This window comes from Humulus lupulus, chromosome 2 (genome assembly GCF_963169125.1).
Source record: "Humulus lupulus chromosome 2, drHumLupu1.1, whole genome shotgun sequence".
Classification (NCBI taxonomy): domain Eukaryota; kingdom Viridiplantae; phylum Streptophyta; class Magnoliopsida; order Rosales; family Cannabaceae; genus Humulus; species Humulus lupulus.
The window spans coordinates 175,472,241-175,477,046 of record NC_084794.1 but is presented as its reverse complement, the minus strand read 5'-3'; the positions used below and the strand labels follow the sequence as shown (position 1 = coordinate 175,477,046).

Sequence of the window (4,806 nt, the reverse complement as noted above, 5' to 3'; positions counted from 1 at the left end):
GATTGATTATCACTTAAAATTCGAGGCTTGCTTAGATTTCATAATTACATGGTAATATTTTTTTAATATACATGTATGCTTGACCATATTTTTTCTTCAATTCCTCTGAAATAAGGTAGCATGTCAACTTGCATTTATTATGATTATGGAGCATTTATTCCCAATTTGGTCTCTCCTTGTGTAAGAGTTATAAATCTTTTTTATGTAATGAGATAAAAGGGTGCATTATTATATAAATTCATCATGCAAGTTAGTTGGGCAAAGCTTAAGTAAAGAAAAAAGAAAAAAGAGAATAAAGGTGGTAGCTAGGCATGTTTGCTTTGACAAGAAAATAAATTCAATTCCAGAAAGGGCATTCAACAAATGATAGTTTGTTAAGTTGTTGGATAAAAATATTGATTTGTTACAAGCCACCATTTCTCTTTGAAATTTTGGTTTGCCTTGCATCATACAAGATATTGTAACTTATAAATACTTTCTTTTATATAGCTTTTTTTTCCCTTTCAATTGTTGCATGTTAAAATGAATGGCCTGGGCTAAAAGAATGAAAAATAAGTACATTTAAATTTATGTAATAATTGCATCCATGCTTTATTTGAGGAGTGTTGTCTCCTATCTTTATTTGAGGAGTCTTGTCTCCCTTTTCTTTAATTGAGGAGTCTTATCTCCATTATAATCTTTATTTAATATTTGTTATCTTTTATCTTGTAGTAGGTCCTTATGCATATATATAACTGTTGAAGCATATGTATGTTCTTTCCATTTTCTTTTATTTTGTTTGATTGTGTTGTGCCATATGATTCTAGTTCAATAAAGTATCATGTTGCTACTATTTTGTTATTAGCATTCAGTAAGATTTTAGTTACAAATTTAGTGACTTAATTATCGTTCTTGCTTTTTTTTGATGATTTTTGACTAGTTTATTAATGGTATATAAGTCTTGAAAACAATTGTTGGTGAAAAAAAAAATAATGTTAGTGATAATAGTGATAACGATGTTATTGTTATTGGTCTAGGAGTTATGAAACAAAAGACTACAAAGTCCATGTCTTCTTTTTGTTGGCTTTTGGTATAAATACATGCTTCTACTTCTTATAACACTACACCAATAACCCCTTTTTATAATATAATACATGGGCATGATGAAATTGCGAGGATAAAATATAAGTGTTGTTTCTTCTTACCCGAATTTCTTATCTTTTTAACATTACAGTGATATTGAACCCAAGGCACCCGAACTACTGTTGACACTGCACGCCGCCGCTAATCTGCCGTCGGTCTCCTCTGCTCTGGTTCCAGAGGTAGGTTTTCTTGCCTTATATCTCTTGTCTTTTGCTTCTTTGAAAAAGTTCTGAGTTAGATTTTGGAATGTTTGTTTGTATTGAGGTTCAAGGTAGTGTAAGGTAACTGTGGTCTATGTTACTCTTTAATTAATGGTCAATTCCCCACAAGTGTATGATAAAATGATGCAAAGAAACTGTATTTACATTATGAGCTTGGACAAATAGAATATGCTGTATGAGCCCTTTTGTTTAATGAAGTATTAAAGATAGTTTTAGAGGGTGAGCTATATATTTCTAGGCTAAGACAACAATTTCTTGCATGAGATGAGATATAATGAGCTTTGTAAGAAAGGAGAGGGGGAAAGTATATACCACTTATATACTTCCTCTATGTTTAATGACACAGTATTTCCTACTATTTTGTCTCGGAGAGGCTTTCTTGTATAAATATATACATATATATATTTTGTGTATATATAGAGAAAGAGAGGTATACTTTTCTTCAATTGGAGAGAAGAGCTGTAGTTATTTTGTAATCAATTAAGGAATCTGTAGAAATTTTTGCATTGGTAGTTCCTAAAAACTTACTTTCTATGCTATTTTAATTTGATATTCTTATGACTAGTATTAATATGGACAGTAAATTTGTCCTAGAAAATTGTAATGGGTATATGACAGTGTTAGCAAGTTATGGCTTGTTTGAGGAGTAGTGCTTTTGTGGACCTGAAGCTTGTCTTTTTCCAACCTTTTTACTAAACATAGTCTTTGGGTGATCATGTACTCTCTGGTTTTGAGTTTACTGGTGATGGTGATGTTTCTGTATAGCAATTTCATTTTCAACTTATGAGGTTCATCTCATCTGAGGTTCATGCATATCTATCTAATAATCTATTTGATTTTAAGGGAAATTAAATTTAAAATTTGTACAACCAAAATAGCTTATAAATGAATGATTGTTTGTCTTTTAGTTTCAAAATCAAATCCTCGGCTGCATAAGAAATGTCTTCCAAGGTTCAGTAAAAGAAGAACATGATTATTGATCAAGTAGAGAGAAAAAGGGAGGAATTATAGATTTAATGGAGAGTTACTAAGTTGTAGCAAGAAGTTGAAAATTGGATCATATTGTTTGGAGTAGAAATACATGTGTTTTAGTGTTTTTTTTCTTCATGTAAACAGAAAATCATGGATTCCCTGTACTTTTTAGCTTAAGAAATTTGCTTGTCATGTCTCATTTTCTGTTTCTTGTGAACCTTTGTTATTGACACCGAGTTAGATGCATTTTTTACTGACTCAGGTCAAAAGAACACTAGAATTAAGGCACAATCTTTAAGTTTAGACAATGTTACAAAGAACTTGAGAAAGTTCTATGCACAAGCTTACTTGGGACAATCACCAAAACAAGCTCCAAAGTATTGGCTTCATTTTCAAGTTTCTGTACTATCGCTTGGTTGGAATACTTACTTTGTCTCAAAGGCATATAGTACAGGTAATTGAGTTCAAACTTGCTAGTCAAATTATATTGAACATATAGTTGATTCTTATGAAGCTCACCATTAAGATACAGTATGCATAAAGAGTAATGCATGTTTGTGAATTGGATTGCTTACTTATTTATAGTAGTGTTTGAAACTAATTTGTTTGATGTGATCTGAACTAGTAACTGAAGTTGTTTCATGAGTTTCAAAAGCTTGATTCATGAATTGGATTGCTTACTTCTTCATGCAGAAAATGGGATCAATGGCAGATGAATTGGATCCATGTTGAACAATTGGATCCATGTTGAACAATCAGTAAATTGCTTAAAATTTCTGCTGAGTCGTTTATGTCAAGCATAAGTAGAGAAACGAGTATCAGGTTACTACTTGTGTATATTGTTAAATGAGTCCTTTGATTACATTTTTTAAAAAGGCGATGCTTCTTCCTGCCCTTCTTTATTATTGAAATTAATTCCCCTGCTCATGTATGTTGTTCGGTGTGATTATATGCTGAATATCATTCCTTGTATTTTCTCCTGTGTGAATTGATTTTGTTATTAATTTTTAAATTCTATACAAGTGTAACTTAAATAAGTATGTGAATATTTCAGCATGATCTAGAATATGATATTTTAGTCATAAATTTACGAATTTGATATTGTTGTTAGAAAGTTACTTAGTAGTCTTTGTCTGTTTTCAGTTGGTGAACACAGGAAAGGAAAGGGCAAAAGTCAGCCTTCTTTTTACATGGGCGGTAAGCATCTCTTTTCCTAACATAATTGTGTATAATTACTCCTAGATGTTGAAATTCTTGATTTCAGGTATTGACTTGCATGAAACTTATATAAATTTTTCTTCATTTTGTTTGAGACAACTGTGACAAAGTTCAGAGTGGGGTTTTCCTGATTATCACATATATGGCTGTCATGAAACATCTAATATCTAACAATATTTGAACTAAATGTATGCTCTGGTGTATTGAGCAAAACTCATATTGCAGTTCTGAGAGCAAAATATGGTTCTTTTGTTATTTCATTGTTGTTATTAGATGGCTGTCTTTACTTGTCCCTAACTGACAAAATAATATTTTTTCATTACTCTCTTTTTCAAAGGAAAAAAATGTCCAGTTAACAATAATTTACGCAGCTAGTGTTATGGTGCTCTAAATTTGATTATTGTACCCTTCCTAAGACTATTTCATGGTTTGGAAAACTATCTATGGCTCTGAGGTTTTTTTTCTTAAAAAAAATAGATGTTAAAGGAGATATCTTCTGACTAGACAATCTCTAGAAAAAGGTTGAGATATGACTTTACTTGTCCATTCAGGCCATTTTTGCCAAGTACTTCTGATTTCTGTTTTCCATGGTTGGACTATGTGCTCTTTCTTCTGCATTGCTCATATTTTGATGCTTCTCTGAATTTTCATAATGTGTTTTCTAACCAGGAAGGCAATGTTGCCAACCAGAGGGAACATCTAATTCTTCTCCTTGCCAATATTCACATTCAGAAAGCTAATAAGCAGTCTGTCTTGAAGGTATTTTGATTGTTAATTAAGGTTGTAAAGCTTTGCCTTGTGGTGTTTATTCCATATTGGCTGCTTCCTAGTTATTTTTAGTTTTCTGGTTTTGCCTTGTGGTGTTTATTCCATATGCATGTGACGTGATTGGTTTGAATAGATGCTTTGAAATATACACAAGTTAGCTAATCTCTGCCTCTATTTTGGGCAGTGAATGCTTTTTCTTATGAGACTAAATTGTTTTTGTTGTATTTTAAGTTGTGGATAACAATTGGTTTTTATTTTTTAAGATAACAATTGGTTTTTGTGCTGTGGATCATTAGATCTATTTTATTAACATAAGGATGTAATATTTGCTTCTACATTTACTATCATTCTAGTCATAGAAATTTAGTATAGTTTAGTTACAAGTAATTTAGTTGCTGCTGTTGACAATTTGTGGTATCTAAAAGATGGAATACATACTGTAGTCTTGAAAAAACTTTCAGAAAATGGTAAGAGCTATGTGGGTTTTACAGTTTTATTTTTGTAT

General features: G+C 31.3%; 1 long non-coding RNA gene across 1 annotated transcript; it reads left to right on the top strand.

Moving 5' to 3' along the window:
• The first annotated feature begins 2,089 nt into the window (after positions 1–2,089).
• On the top strand, positions 2,090–4,395 carry LOC133818741 (uncharacterized). Its single transcript, XR_009886086.1, has 4 exons — positions 2,090–2,769; positions 3,009–3,073; positions 3,459–3,512; positions 4,203–4,395. It is a non-coding gene; the product is annotated as an uncharacterized LOC133818741 (long non-coding RNA).
• The last annotated feature ends 411 nt before the right edge of the window (positions 4,396–4,806 follow it).